Source organism: Felis catus, chromosome B3 (genome assembly GCF_018350175.1).
Source record: "Felis catus isolate Fca126 chromosome B3, F.catus_Fca126_mat1.0, whole genome shotgun sequence".
Taxonomy (NCBI): domain Eukaryota; kingdom Metazoa; phylum Chordata; class Mammalia; order Carnivora; family Felidae; genus Felis; species Felis catus.
Genome location: NC_058373.1, coordinates 63,836,375 through 63,853,631, shown reverse-complemented (window position 1 = coordinate 63,853,631; position 17,257 = coordinate 63,836,375). Strand labels below are relative to the sequence as shown.

General features: G+C 37.2%; 1 long non-coding RNA gene across 2 annotated transcripts in view; it reads right to left on the bottom strand.

Annotated features, from left to right (window-relative positions):
* LOC123385985 overlaps positions 1-17,257 on the bottom strand; it is a 221,566-nt gene that overhangs the window by 16,651 nt on the left and 187,658 nt on the right. The window lies entirely within an intron of this gene.

Sequence of the window (17,257 nt, the reverse complement as noted above, 5' to 3'; positions counted from 1 at the left end):
GGGAGATAAATAAAACAAGATCAGCAAAATATTGATAATTGCTGAAGTTCAATATTAGTTACTGTGACGTCATTATAGTATTTTCTCTATGTTATGTGTGACTGAATCCTTTCCATAATAAAAAGTGAAAAAAATAAAAAATAAAAGAACACCCATGTGATTTTAGTTTAAGAATGATAACTCCTGTTTCTAGCCTCAGGGTACCATGAAATCCAGGCCCTCGTGCATGACCCATGGCAGTAACATGAACCCACCTTCTCTTCTCTGCTCCTGAGTCTTCCTATTCACTGTAGTCCACCCTACTCACTGCCAGCCGGAGAGGTCTTCCCAAAATGTATCTTTTAATATTTTATCCCCCTTCTAGCTCACAAATCTTTTACTCATTTCCCATGTCAAGAGGAGAAACTCTGAGCTTTCATTTCTAAGGTCTCAAGGTCCTTTATAATTAGGTCTTGACCTACTTTTGCAATGTCCAAATTCCTGACATGAATATTCTTCTTCATTAAACACTGTTTTCCTTATCCTGTCCCAAGGGCTCTTTGGCTATCCTTACCTCTCTATTTGGCAGGTCTGAAAATATGCCCATAATCCCCTTTGTTTTGTTTTAAATCTTTACTATCCATTAGGATGACTGATGGGGATGACAGAGTTTGAGGTTATTTCAAAGGAATGGGCTATGATCATTCCCTGCCAGAACTAGCGGTTTCTTTTGTGATATTCTACCCTGGGAATGGGCTCTGTGAAGCTGCTGGAGTTCCAGGTAAGAGATAGGCCAGTTTTGCTGAAAGCTGTGTTTATTTTCTCATCACAAATATTTTTTTAGAATCCAAGTCATGTTTTGCTCTCTAGTGAGTCTGCAGGTAGGTTTCACTAACCCCAAAACATCCTATCTGTTCTTCCCCTATTTCACCTTTTTCTCAACATCTGTCTGGTATTCCCAACTCTTTTCCAAGATTCTTAGAGATATTATTTCATTGGTTAGATTGGACATTATTACCTTGTAAGTTTGGGGAGGGCACCCTCTGTCTCCTCCTTATCCGACATTCTAAGATACATTTTTTTTTTACCTTTGGCAATGATCTAAATGACAGAAGTTTACAATTGACGCTGAACTGTTATAGTGATTTCATACATCTCAGAGGAATTTCTTACACACATAGGTGTTCAAGTATTTACTGATGATCTGCAGAAACCATACCATTTATACACAAATCTTCCACTCATATTGCCCTACCGAAAGAAAATGTGGAGACTGTTAAAGCGATTAAATGAAGGCAAACAGGAAGGATCCTAAATGGAGGCTCCCTTATTCATCTCTCTTCACATTTTTGACAACTCCCAAAGATACAAATTCCTGAATATCATGCTCTTTTCAGGGCCACAACACTTTCTTTCTCTGCTAATTTCAAATACCTTTATATTTTATCTTTTAACAGCTTCTTGGAAGTCTGCTAAACTCTAAAAATCATTTGTTTGGGATCCTTAGGGAACACTCATCCAGTCATAAGAATAGGTGACATTTCTTAGTCCATCTTGGCCTCTGATGCTACATCATCTTTGAAGGACCTAATAATAATAACCAGCACTTATGCATGCTTACCATGTGCAATAGCCTATTCTTAATGCTTTACCTGAATTAATGCGTTGAAGTCCATTTTAGTTTTTTAGCCTTTCATTTGACTAGCCTCTGAGATAAATCTCCTCAGAAATACTTTGGGCCGTCCCACAACACTCTTTTGCCAGAAATTTTAGCACAAGCTAGAATTGGAAATATAAATGAGCCAAGTCCGTGGTTTGGTATGGCAGCCGTTGGCGATTAAAAAAAGAAAAAAAAATTAAAGAAATGCTATTTCTATTATAAAAACAATATTTTCTAAAGTTCCAAAGAGAAAAACAATTATGACACTCCCAACATATTTTGGTGGTTGGAAAGTAGAAAATGGCTTTTAAAAATTGGGCAAAATACATCTTGCAACCATATTACCAGTGGCTTTAAATGGAAAGAATGACAGGCCAACCTGGGTACAAGGCTAGCATTTCATCTTAAAACCTTTTTCAGTTATGTAGTCTCAAAACAGCTCCAGAACAAGCATCCTGAGAACATGGTCTAATACTAAATAAATACTACACATTTTATGGTTTCGGATCTAGGGCCCAGGAAACACAGGATTAAGTAATGGCAGAAGACTTATGTGCTGGGACCTCTAGATTCACCAACTTTGAGCATGTCAGTCCATAGTTCCCAGGACGCACCACTAAAAAGATGTGATTAACAGCATGCACAGGCATCTTTGAACTGCTTTCCCGTGGCCTTTCCAGCTTTTTATGTTTCTCAGTCAGTGAGGACTTTGGCTTCTTTTTCTCCCTTGACTTCTAAGACCCCACATCATCCTGGGTCTTCCTCCTTTCTAACCATTTCTGGCCTACTAGTGCCACTACTTCCATCTTCCTAAAAGTTGGGTTGGAGGGTTTGTATGTACGATTAACATACATACAAGTTGCAGTTGCACGCATATATGGAAACGTTCATTTGTAATTTCTCCTATCCCCACTATGCAAATGACTTTCAAATCATCATTCCAACCACAGATTCTCTCATGAGCTTTAGACCTTTATGTCTAACAGCAGTTAGACCTTTTCTCCTGGATATTATACACTCTAAATTGTGATAAACAGTGGGGGTCATTTCTTTTGTCATGAACCAAGAATTATGCTGAGCCCTTTATTTCTCCTCTCATTACGGCTTTTATTTCATTGATGGATGTTTTGGCTGCAAGTTCATATTTCCTTTTGAGAAGGTTATATGGAAAAAATATGAGTGTTTACTTCAAACTTATTTACTACTCTCACACTTTACTTTTGACATTAAAAACTCTTTGTATATGATTGTTGATTGTAGAAATCTAAAATGAATATTAACTCATTTGCCTGTTTTCAGTACTATGAATTATGTGAGCCCTGGTGACAGTCCAACTGTTGCTGTCTCTCAGAGAGTGGGGGTTTGGGAAGTGGTCAAATATAAAGGAGAAGTTTCTTCCCCAGGAGTCTGGGAGCAAAGGAAGCCGCATGTAAAAAACTGGACCTTTCTAGAAATAAGGGCTATGGTTCTATGGAAAAATGAGAAGATTTTTAAATCTCTGGCTTCTCCAGAAATCCTTAGGATGGGATGGTCCTTACTGAGAGTGTTTATGTCCTTGAAGATATTAGCAGAGCCAGGAGTCTCTCCAGGCTTCTGTCTACTGATCATGACATAAAATTATGTCCTAGTACTGAGGGGACTTCCTCACTTTGGCGAGTTGTCTGCTTCCTGAAGGCAGCCAGTTGTCTCTGTTGCAAGCTGCTCCACAGAGGCACGGAGCTGGTCTCATCTGCTAGTTCCTTTTATCTCTCACCTAGACATGAGCACCCAGGCAAACCCCTCCCTAGCTCCATTCAGTATACCACATCTCTCCATTCTCTCTTCCACACAACAAAGCATTCTCAGCCTTGTTTATCAAAACTGTTTCCTGACCAGTTTTCTTATCCTCAGCTTCCTATTTTTCCAAATCATTTCATGCGGCAGAGACAGATTAATCTCCTTTCTTCATTCCAGTTCACACCCCCAAGTTCTTTAGAGGCTCCTCAGTAAGATAAAGCACAAATTCTTAGTCTTGCATCATTTGTGATCTTCTCTAAACCAATCTCTTCACATTTTAAAATACTTATCATCTCACCTTTATTTCAGCCACACCCGTGAACTCATTGCTTCTAGATATGCAAAATGCCTTCTGTTCCACTCATACCTACTCCAGGTGCTAGTGGGATGAGAGACGTTTATAAAAAAACATCTAGTCTGTCCGGCCATACTGAACTCTTAAATGGGTGATGCTCTTGAACTTCACACCCCATGGGGTGAAGGTGAAGCCCATTTATTCAACAAGCTTTTAGGACAACCATCTTTGCACATTCATGGTGGGCCTCCCATCTCTGCTCCGAGGGAGAGGTGAAATCTATTTAAACTGCATCCTTAATCTTTGCCATTGTAACTAGCCTATCCTAAGGTCAAACTTAGATAATTTATAGCATCAATTTCCCAAAGTTGTACTCATCCCAAGTAGGGAAACAACCCTTTTCTTCAGACTTGACTTTCTGCCACCAGGACTCCGAGATGGTTAAATAGTTGGTAACTTTTCTTCAGGTATTAAAATATCTCATTTGCACTTGTGTTTTTAGATGGTTCATAGGTCCTTTTGATGCAGACCCAAGGATGAGTGGATAGCCTTCTAATCAAGGGATATTGCTGTTCTCTGTGCTTATTTCCATAGCTGAAAGGCACATAGATACATAGTCAGCCGCATCCCAAATCCTAGATGTTCAACACAGGGTTCATCACTGCTATTGTCTTTCCTAACTGGACTTCTATCCAAATGTGCTTCCAGAAGCAGTTATCCTTGTTAAATTGCAAAGTGGACACAGAGACCAAATGAAGAGAACACATCCTGTAAAATTTGTTACTTCTTCCTTCTGTGGTTCATGATGATGAATTCCAAGATGAAGATTTGATAGATGTTTAGGGAAAAATCATATAACCGTTATTTTTATTCATAGATAATAGACATCCCAGGCAAGTCTAGAATTATAAAGGTTTTTTGTGTGGAGATCTGCTAGATTTAGGGTAAGGGGACCAATAGCCCGACCCCCAGGGCCAATTTTCTTTCAACTTCAGTCCCACAGAAATGTCTCTCAGCACCTTCCAAGAGTACTGTTTAGACATTAGGAATTGTAAGCAAGGCTGTGATTTCATAGGATATCAGAACCGAACGGAATAACAAAATTTACCTTACTATGTATGATACTATTCACCTGTATAGTTTAATTATTATGACTAACATTCCAGAGAAAGGAAAATGAGGATACCAACTTTGAGTACTTATTGTGTTCCTGGAAATGGGTTAATACTTAGATTCATTCTCTCCTTTGAGCCTAATTAGCCTGTGATGATCTGAGATGGGGAAACTAAGAGATTAGGTAAAATGTCCCTGTGATAACAACTTTAGTAAGTGATAGAGCTCAAATTTGGGTCTGTTCTCTTTTTTAGAAGCTCCTTGAAAGCCCTTAGCCCAGGACTGACTGTCTGGATACTATGACAGCCCAGCTCTATTGCCTCAAGCCAAGACAAACTCTGAGGTGTTACACCTTTTGCGCACCCTATGAGATCTGGTGGAGTCTAAGACTCAGCCTGAGCTCACAGCCTTACTTGGCTTCCACCCTGCAGTGCTAATAAGTGGCAGGGCTGGGACTCCCATACTGGTCTTCTCAAGTCTTGGGCTCTTTCCTCCAAAGAAGTCAGACATATCTGTTATTTCAAACTTCAAACATACCTAAAGAGTAACACGAATGTAAATGTATGAGGCACTTTCCAAGTCTCTCCTGACACCTTTCTGGTTTCCTAATCTAAAAAAATTTTTTTGGTTAAACTGTCAAATCCCAGTTACACAGTGGCAGGTTATAAGCTGTTTATTCTATCACAGATTCATGCCTCATTTACTAAACTCCTATATATCATTGATGTTATTTGGAGCATACTACAAAGAATTTTGCTTGATGTTGCTATTTGCACATAATGAGTTTTCCCCCCCCCCCAGAACATTCTTAATTGGATCAGGCAGCAGGTAGTAGAGGTGTGAACCTGGGGGACAGAAAGCCCTACCTAAGCTCTGTAGCAAAATTGTAAGGAAGCTAAGAATTGTTTTCAGCTCCTCCAGATGTTTCTTCTATCAGTTATCATTCCACTTCTCACACTCCCCTGTCAGACGTGCTGTTAATTTCTCTCCAAATCAATACATAACTATGAATGACTGGTGGCAGTTTCACATGTATTTCTCCTAAATGTCAAGGACTCCAGAGTCAGGGAGGTTTGGGTTCAAATCCTCAACCCACCACTTACTGGTTGTCCTCAAGACCCAATCACCTCCATTCCAGAAGGAAGCCAGTACCTACCTGACAGAGGGGTGAGAATTAAATTCTTAACAGATATAAATTCTAATGGGCTTAGGACAGGTCCTGGCACAAAGAAGGAGTTCAAATGTTCATTCCATCCATCTCATCCTCGATTTCCCCCTGTCCCAGAAATATCTGCATAGTGATCATAATCTTAAACAGCAGAAGGAAAACTCAGATGGTTGACTTTCAATAACCACTTATTAGTCAAGGAAGACGTGGGGATTCTCACAGTCACACGACATAACAGGGTGACACTGTTAGTGCTGAACTAAGTGGCCTGTGTCTGACTCCTTGGGGGTGGATTGGTTTATGCTCACTTGAGGCTGTGATGGTAAGAAGAAAGAGAACCAGGCCAACCTCTCTCCTCAGGTCCTCGTACCAACAGAAGGATCGCCTAAGACCACAAAGCCTCAGATAACCAAGAGAAGACCAACTTTAGGCATACTTCCTAGTCTGTGTGCATCTCTGGATTACCACATAAAAAATGTGAAGGCCTCTCTTTCCCAGGAAAAGATTGTGAGCAGAAACAGAAGCAGGCCATCAGATCTCACAGTGAGTCACAGGGCATTAATTTGTTTCTGCTTTTGATTTTTATGAACTTGAGGGAAAAGGGAGTTTTACTCTTTTCATCTGTTCCATTACAATAACCGCTCTGTTAACACACTTTTAAAAGTTCCATTTGAAGTCTGGGGCACTTCCTGGATGATGAGGATCCAGATATAATATGCTTGGTTTTCTAAAATAAATCCAAAACAGGATTGGTAGTTCCGCTAAAGAGGTGATGCTTTGGCAGGTAAATAGCATGGAGTTGAAAGCAAGCATCACCATCACAGATGGTTTCTTATGCTTTGAATCTTATAAACCATAAGGAAATTGCAGGGGGTGCAGAGGGGTTGACTGAAAATAAATTCAAGTCAATGTTCAGAATCAACCCACAAGGAGAATAGAAGCAACCTCAATAAAGTGCAGTGGTGAGTTTGCAGGACTTGGGAATTACTTGTTAGGTATAATTTCTGAAAACAGACATCCTATCTTAGTTATGTATTTACAACTTGGAGGTAAATAGGTGAGAGAGGGTGAGAGAGAAAAAGTTGGAGAGGCAAGCGACCTTAAGTTACTCAAACAATTTCTCCTACCCCTAAGAAGAAGACAACCAGGACAAAGAGTTTCCTCTCCCACCTGTAGGTAAAATGAATCTCATTCCTTATAGGTAGCCCCAATCTAGAAAAACAACCCAATGAATGCACAGAAACATTTTCCAAATGTTCACTGGTGGGTCTGATACAGGTCTGTCTTGTGGACTGATCTCATCAATCTCCTCATACACAACTTTATGTTGTTCATAGTGATGGTCAAAGAAATGTGGGATTAAGTGAGGATTATTCACTTAGGAGGAAAGTGAGTCTCAGACCAAAGTCTGCTATGCATGTGGGTATTCGTTATCTAGATATTTATTAACAAGTAAGGAGAAATGGTCATAAAACTGTTCTGGAGGCTTTATTATCATAAAATAAGACAGAACTCTGACTCTTAAGCATAAAAGATTCACTTGAGGTAGACACACCAAATTACTCAGAGTCATTATCAGGCATACAGAAATTCTAATCCAGTGGCTACAATCAGAGCTATGTAGGTGTAGGTCATGCCTCTAGAGGTCTGAAGGCCTCCCTAGATTGTTAGGTTGTCTTTAGGCCAGGGTCAGGATGCTTTTTCAAGTGTCTTAGCCAATCCATATTGCTTTCATCTCACCAATGAGAAGCCCAGTCTAACATTCATTTTAACAAAGAGATAATAACTACTATGTTGAACAAATCTTACAAATAAATAATAAAACACAAACATGTCGATAGAAAATCAGCAAAACTTACAAAAAAAAAGGAAAAATGTGTAGAGTAAATCAGGAAGCTAGGACATATACAAAAAGGTTTAAACTAACTCATACTCACAGACAGCCAAAGAAAATAAGGTGCTGTTGTCATCTATTAAATTGGCAAATGACATTGTATATACTTTGGAATGAGAAACTGAACTTACTAATATACAGCAACTATGAAAATTATGACGTTTATCAATGCGCATCTAAGTATTGTATACATTTTTGACAAAATAATTCCACTTTCAAAAATTTATCCTCAGAAAATAAAGATATCTCAAAGCCTAGCTGATAGGATTTTCATTGTGTTTTATTTATAATACTGAAATTGAAAATGAACTGAAGTCCAGTAACAGGTGATGGTCAAATAAACTGGGGTAGAGTTTTACATTTAAATTAATTACATCATGTCAAAGAAAAGTCAGAAGGCCTTTGTAAACTTGAGACACTAGACAAACAATATAAGAAAAAAACTGACTACATAAAAATGTAAATGTTCTGTACATAAAAATAGTAAAATAAATACCATTCATTCAGCAGATTTAAGTATGTATGGGCACATTAATGGCAATATGAATGGTGATATAGATATATAGCATAGCAAAGAAGTATTAAAACCATATATGAAGACACATTGTGCCTTCTGGAAGAGACAATCTCTGCACTTTCTTCAGCTCTCCTTTCAAGTTAAATTCTGTTCTTCAGGAAAAAATAAATTTAAAAACTCATTGGAAAATACATACATACATACATGCATGCATACATACATACATACATAACATCAAATTTTAAAAATGTTCTTACCACAAAAAAGAAATGGTAATTATGTGACAGGATGGAATTGTTACCTACCGCTATGACACTAATCATTTTGCAACATATAAATGTTTCAAATCAACACTTTTTACACCTTAAACTTACACAATGCTGTCTGTTAATTATATGTCAGTAAAGCTGAAAACAAAAACAAAAACAAAAACAACAAAAGCAGTCCTCATTGTATATGCTGTCATAAACCCACAGGAAAAGTCAAAGGGTTCCTATCACCAGGTTTCTGTTTGCCATGCAGTACATGACCCAAATAGGTGAGAAATTCCCAGTCTTAGTCAAAACAGAGGTTTATGTTGGTGAATTCTTTATGATAAAATGATCACTGAAATTTAATTAAAACAGCAGTTTTTCCGAAAAGAACTTACTCTAGAGGCTGAATGAGAGAGAGAACCCATTTCTAAAGAAAATTGCAATCCATGAAGATTAAAGCAAATTAAAATCAATGAAAGAAAAAATTGATGGACAAAACCAAATTCACAGTCAAGAAAATCAGGCTGAGTCTAGAGACAGATGTGAGCTTTTATACCTTTGCCATTCTATTAACTAAATGCCTGACTGTGAACAAATTATTTAGCCTCTCTGATCCTAAGTTTTCTCGGCTAGAGGCAAAGGTGTGAACCCAGTGTTGATTTAGCTGAATTAGAGGACTTAGACAAGCATCCCCTTCTATCTATGGGGTGAAGAATGTAATCATGTTTTTTTTTTTGAAACATGCTTTTTAAATGAAAAATTTCAGCCATACAGAAAATTACAGAGAATATAGTATAACGGATGTCCATATACCCACACCTTAGATTTAATATACCATTTGGCCTCTCCTTCTAGTTTTCAAATTTTGAATTACTTCAAAGAGACCAAGAAAGACCCAAGTGGGCTTCCTCATGTTAACAATGTACCCTGCTAAGACCCCTCATTCTCTCACATGTAAGAAGGGGGTTGAAAAACATCTCTAAACTCCACTATGCTCTACCAATGATTTTCCTACTGTGGGCAACTGATTTCTCCAAAGCCTCTGCTTCCCAGTTATGAAATGGGAGTAATAATTACCTCTTTCATAGAGTTGTTACAAGAATGAGTTTGTAAAATGTTTAGAACAGTACTTGGTACAGAGTAACCAGTCAATAAAGACTGTTTGGTATTACTATTAGCATTGCTTTTTTTCGTATTACTAAATACTTCATATTTTTGTTGAGTTGAGTCCCACATTGTCCTTCCAAGTATGGGCTTCAAAATCACTTTAAAATCTATTTATTATTTTCATTTTTTTTTAAGAAAAATCTTATTCATGAAAGGGAAAGACCAAGAGAGACATGATGTTGCTTGAAGTCTTTGAGCAGTGGAACTATGTCTCCAGTTTTGTATCTAAAACCAGGCTATTAGCCAAGTTCTTCCAAGAGGGAGGACAGAGAGCTGGGAAGAGAACTGGGCTCTTGTTTAGAAGATAATAAAATAAGAGGCTAACTTAGCCAGTTCCATCAAACAACTTCTCGGTACTGTGGAATAATGGTCCAACTGGAGGATCATCCTCTGCAGAGTTAAGTGCCTCCAGCATCAACAGAGCCATTCAAATAGAAGCTACACATACCACTCAGAGAGCTGGTTGTTGAGTTATAACTCATGAGAAGTTCCTGAATGATTTTGATGTAGACTGTTTCCATCGCATAATAAAACCAATTAAGATCTCACTCTCGGATTGGTGAAGACATCCCAGATGTAAAGGCCAAAAACAAGGGCTGTTCCAATGATCCCTTGCCCTGAAGCAATCTTTTCTTTCCCACAGCCCACCCAGTGTGATATTATTAATTTTTGTTTTCTTTAGATCCAGCCCTTTTCTCAAAGAAGGCATGGGAACTTTCTCTGTCACTATTTCTGGAAATGGTTTTCAGTTATTTGGAGGAGAGGAAGGAAGAGATGGAGACCTGAATGGCACGGGCTGAGCAAGTATGGCTTTGATGCAACTTTATGCACTTCCTCTGAGGAGAGCTACCCTCTTTGCAATCTACAGATAACCAACTTGATTCTTTACAAAATGACAATGAACTTTTTAATGGAACTCTGGTGAGAAAAAAATAATCCATGCACCAGTCATCATAAACACTTCAATGCATTCTCTGGATTCTAGGGTTTTAGATAAAGGATTAATTATCAGTCCTATCATAAATGATTTTTTAAAACATGCCTTCTAAATGAAAAATTTCAGCCATACAGAAAATTACAGAGAATACAGTATAATGGATGCCCATATACCCACCCTTTAGATTTAATGTAACATTTAGCCTCTGCTTCTATTTTTCAAATTTTGAAGTAGTTTAAACAGACCAAGAAATATAGGGAAAATACTAACAAATAGCTTTGCAAATAACACGTAGTAGAGTTTTTGAAATAATGCCTGGACCACAAATACTAAGTGCTATTCCCCACACCAGATTTTAACATTGAAACATTTTGCCATAAATCCAGATTTTTTTTTTAAGAAATCAAAATACCAAGACACTCGAGGCCCTGTTTATCCCTCTTTGGTATCTTCCCCTCTTTCCTCTCTCACTCTCTTTCACTACCTTCCATCACTTCCTCGCTTCCTCATTCTCTCACTCTCAACCTTTGCACAGAAAACCACTGCTCTGAATTCTGTGTTAATTATTCCAAGTTTTATATTTTTTGCATAATATTGTCTGGATTATTGTATTCCCAAGCAATATTTAGTGTAGTTTTTCTTATTAGGTGTGTGCATTGCATAATTCGCTTTTTTACTTGATATGTTTTTGAGATTTGCTTGTATTGATGTATAACTTTGGTTCACTTGTTTTAACTGCTATACAGTATTCACTATATAAATATTTATTTTCTATTCTTTGGTGATCATTGAGGTTGTTCCTAGTTTTTCTTATTATAAATATTTTTAATATCTCCTTGTATACATATGCAAGGGTTTATTTAAGGCAGTGGCTTAATACACACATGTACACATGCATATACTGAAACCAAAATTTTATAAAACCACCTTCTATTGTTTTACTATTCTTATGATTTACCATTTATTCTATTTTATTCTATTCCATCCCACTCTTATCCATTCCTGTCTGATCTATCCTATTCTAAAAAAGGCAAATGTGGGTTGTGATTCACCATGTTGATTTCCTATTCTACTAAACAGCCTAAACTCATAGTTTGAATGATACAATTTTAGGTTTTATACTTGAAGTTGGAGTTACTCAGTCATATAGTACATGAACATTCAACTTTACCAGTATCAGTTCTCCAGGAAGACCCCAAGTGGGGGCTGGGTGGGGGGGACAGGGAAACACTGCTGATCAAGCAAAGCTAAGTTTCTCAGGCCTACTGCAGGTAAAGAAAAACACTACCACAGCTGAGTCTTACTAATACCTCAAAATAGGGAAATTAGAAGATAGCATTTATATGGTTTTAGGATATGGGCTAGGTGATTTTAAAGTGTATCTTGCATGTCAGGAACTAGTTTGGATTGGGCAGCTTATGACATAACAGTTTTGAATTGATTGAAGCAAGACTCCCGAAGCAAGTCTTAATGGGAAAGCTATTAGTTGCGATAAATAAGTTATGTTTGTAGCCTCATAGTGTTATCTTCCAGAAGAAGATATTTCCCTGAAGCAAATAGCTGAGTATTACTTAACAAAGAGAAAAGTTTGCCTGATCTTTATAGGAACAGAAAAAAATGTTTGGTGCACTGTTGTTTAATATCAAAAGAGGCAATTACATTGGATTTCGTTCTCACTACACAATACCAAATATTCTCCTAGGTGGCTGGGTCAACTTACACTCCTCCCACCATAATTATATGAGAGCCCATTATTCTGCATCCTCCTCAAGATTTAGTCTTATGTGATTTTTTGCTTAATTTTGCCAATCTGACAAATATTAAATATCTTGTTGTTATTTTATTCTAAATTTCCTTGATCACTAGAAAAATTTAACATCTTTGTATGTGTCTAGGAACCATCTGGGTTTCTTCTTTGTGAATACCCTATTCAGGTCCTTTGTTAATTTTTCTACTATTTGTGTAGATTTTTCTTATTGTGTTGTTCCTATATATATATTCTGGATAATAATATTTTGATGAGCATAATCAATAACCATTTCAAATATCTTCTCCAAGTCTGTGTGCTTTGTAATTTATCCAGATATTTGATGTCTTTTGTTAAACAGAGCTTTAATTTTTTTAAATGTTTATTTATTTTGAGAAAGAGATATAGAGCACAAGCAGGGGAGGGGCAGAGAGAGAGGGAGACCCAGAATCCAAAGAAGGCTTCAGGCTCTGAGCTATCAACACAGAGTCCAATGAAAGTTGGACTATCAACACAGAGTCCATTGAAAGTCCTCGACTTTAGGAACCGTGAAATCATGACCTGAGCTGGTTGAAGTCAAACGCTTAATGGACAGAGCCACCCAAACACCCCTTGTTAAAAAAGAGTTTTAAAATTAAATGTAGGAAAATTAATAATTTTTATACTTGGTCCTTCTGGTTTATTCTTCAAAAATTTCTTAAAATATTTTACTTTTTTTGTTAAAAAAATCTTTGTATTTTCACTTCATATTTATATCTCTAAACTGTCTTGAATTAATTTTTCTGTGTAGTGAGAGAATATTTTATTCAAGTATCATAATAATGGTACTTCTTGTAAAAAAAATTCCAAAATCAGTGGACTAGAACAGAAAGCAATTATTTGCATATCATGCATCTTTGAATTGATTGTAGTTTGGCTAACCTCAGCTGGGCTCAGCTAGGTTTAGTTCCAGACTGTGAGTTCAGGTCATGTGTGCTTCTCACACATGTTACATAACTCTGGGACCAGTAGGCTACCCAGAGCAATGGCAAAAATGAAAGGGACCAAGCCCAACCTGACTAGAACAGTTCAAGTCTCTAATCATGTGACATCTGCTAACATTCTAGTGGCCACACCAAGGCACATGGCCAAGCTCAGAATCAGTGAGATGGGGGAATGTACTCTGACTCTAATGGGAAAAACTGGCAAAGTCTCATGACAGTGGGTGTGGACCCAGGGAAGGGTCAAACATTAGGAACAGTAATGAAATCTACCATAGGCCACCCTCTTGGTTATAATTACATTTCTCCCACACACAAAGTTTATTCAACCCTTCCCTATTACACCCCAAAAGACTCATCCAATCAAGGCATCAAGCTCTAAATCCAGGATCTTATGATCTGTGTTACATTGGGATGCAACTCCAGAACTAAAAAGACAACTTATCTGCCTCCCACTCACTCAACATACAATGATGAAACAGGATAATTGCCAACAAAGTCACTCTCCCATTCAAAAGAAGAAACAACAAGAGACACAGCATCAGCCATTAGCTGCCCATAGTAATTTTGAATCACATTGAGCAAATGTTTCCAGGTCCCTTTTCCTGGGTGGTTTTAAGTAGCTTATAGCTCAGTGCTCCCCTATCCTGGGTGACAATTTTAGTCCTCTCTACCTTGCAGGAGATTAATTCCTATGATCACTACTTGTTTCCAGACTCAGAGCCCCGTACATCTGTGGCTTCAGCCTTACTCACAGCTTTCTGTCTGGGTTATGTTCCTGGTCCACACAGATGCCTTTCTTATTTCTGTTTCCACCTATATTGTTTTGGTTTGATACTTTATATACCATTGCAGCCGGTTTGGACTGGAGGGGAAACATGTTTCGAATTCACTAAAGAAAATTTGGTCAGAGGTTCATAACATTTGGTTTTTACAGAAAAATTCTAGCATTTATTTATTTTTTATTCATATGCCATCCTTAATGGCTGCAAACTACCCAACTTGTCTGCAAACTACCTATTTGGGGGAAATTTTTTTAAAGGGAAAAAGGAAACAAAAACAAATAGCAAATAAGTAGAGCAGTAAGTTCATAGTTGGCAGGACAAGTGATCTGGTAACTTGTGTGTTTAATATTTGTATCAAGGACATGGAGTTCTATTCACAGGTGCATTCTAGGAGACCCTATTACCTCTTGAGCCTGCCAATTGGAGCATTAACATGATAAATATAAGAATACAGTATTCACTGTTTTTCCTTAATTTAAGCGTATCTCTGAAGGAACTGGAACACTGCATGGGAAGGATCACTGTTCATTCTTCAAGCATATAGACAGAATGGCTTAACTTCATTCCCTGTCCTTTCCAAGAATTCTTTAATGAGGCTACACACCCTCCAGCTCAGTCTCTGATGTTCTGGTCTCATTAGCTAGGGAAGTGTGTATGTCAGGGGCAGAGACGTGTCAGACGAATACTCCCTCTGAACACCTTATTGTTCCCTGGGCTAATTTTTAGGCCCTGAGATGAATTAGATATCTTTCCCTCAAATCATTGTTAGACAAGGGTAAAAAAAACAAAAAACCAACCAAACAAAAACCACCATACACAAGTAGGCCAATAACTTGAATTTAATGTATGTGTCAGCTTTTGGCTACATCAAGGATCTCCACCCCATAAACGTTCTGTTCTAATTCTTTCTTCCCTTTACACTGCTGTACTCCCACCTTTTTTAAAAAGACTTGGATCACTTGATTGTCTACAAATTGCAGAGAAAACCCATTATTTCTCCCCTGAACTATTGCAAAAACCCCATTAAGTATTCTGTCTACCTAAACTCTTACCCTGTCAATTCATTTCCTCAAAAGAAACAAAAACGATTTTCTTAAAAACACTTTTAAAAGCAAAGTGATATGTCCAAAAGATTAAAAATAAAACAGTACCAAAAGATACACAATTAGAGCCAATATTTTCTACCCATGCTTCTCCTCTTCCTCAGTGCCACGCTGTAAGAATATTTTCTATTTTTAGAGCTTATACTGGTTATCTCAGTGATTCTAAATACAGCACTTCATAGGAATATAAAATTCTCAGTTAAGCATTATCACTCTACTATTGACCTTCTTGCTCTGACTGATGGAGGTTTAGCTGCCTTCTTGTCTCATGTTCTCTCATTCTCATTACACTACTGATCTCAGTTCCACCAATGACCTCCTCTGCTACTTCAGACAGTATTCTTTAAGTTTAGTTATTTATTTTGATAAAGAGAGAGAGAGAGAGAGAGAGAGAGCGCGCGCGCGCACAAGCGTACTCCTGGGAGAGAGGGAGAATCCCAAGCATGCTCCACGCTGTCAATGCAGAGCTGGACGCAAGGCTCGAACTCACCAATCATGAGATCGTGACCTGAGCCAAAGTCAAGAGCCAGACAATTAACCAACTGAGCCATCCAGATGCTCCCAAATAGTACTCTTAAATACTCACTTCATTATCTGCTCACCACGGGCCAGAACTATCCAATAGAACTTCTTGATAAGAGAAATGTTCATATCTATTCTGTTCAATATGGTATCCAACTACCCACAGTGAAAACAGTACTTGAAATCTGGCAGCAAGTTCAAATGAGGAACAACAGAATTTAAAACTATATTCAATTTTAATTCATTTAAAATTAAACAGCCACTTGTGGCTACTGGTAACTGTACTAAATAGGGCAGCTATAGATAATATCCTTTAATTAATCACAGGTTTTTTGGGTGAGGATATCAGTCCCCTTCATTTCTTTTCACTTCTCCTCATTCTTACATTTGACAACCCATTATCTGTAGTTTTGTACTTATATTGCCAAAATTGGTAATATTAGCATGTTATTTGTAAGTGTAGTAAAACTTTCCATGATATGTCTAAAGTGAACCCTAATGCTGAAAATCTTAAAACTGTTATTTATATTATTGTGATTCAGCTTCCTTCGTAGTTCTCTTCATGATTTTAAATTTTTGGTAGATTTATTTGTTTATTGTTTGTCTCTGATGAAGGCTAGAAACTTGCCCACTTATTTCAAGATTATAATCCCAGAGCCTAACATAGTCACTGACAGAGGAGCCTTACAGATGTCCATAAATGTTGAGTGGATGGTCAGGTTTCATATGTTGTTTGGACATTTTGGCATCACCTAACAGAAAAGCAGTTCAATGTATGCGGCTTGAAGGAATAGATGTTGACAAATAATATATTCCTTATCATTTCAGGCAACTGTTATTACTCTATAAAATGTTTTATGTTTTGCCTCTTCATACTATCTATACTATATACTATATCTCTATACTATATACTATGTCTATACTATCTATGTCTATCTATCTATCTATCTATCTATCTATCTATCTATCTATCTATCTATCTATCTAGATAGGTATCTATACTATGCTTCATCTATAATTGTGTTTGGAAACCTTTTTTGACACAAAACTTCCTCTACTAGTAGTATATAATCTAAGAGACTGAACGAAAATGATTGAAGTATCATTTTTTTATTTTTGTATGGTGCATGATGATGTGATTTTAAGTGAGTGTATTTTATTTTTATCAGTAGGCCATTAATTATATTATAAAGCTTATTTTAATAATTGCTTAGTGACAGAAATAGTATACAAGGATTGAATATATATATATAACATCAGTGCAAAATTTTTTTTTCAGAAACAGGTGAGATGGGGAGGATAATAATGATGAATCTTTTTTGCAATATATAAAGACAAATTTTTACTTAATAAGTGATGC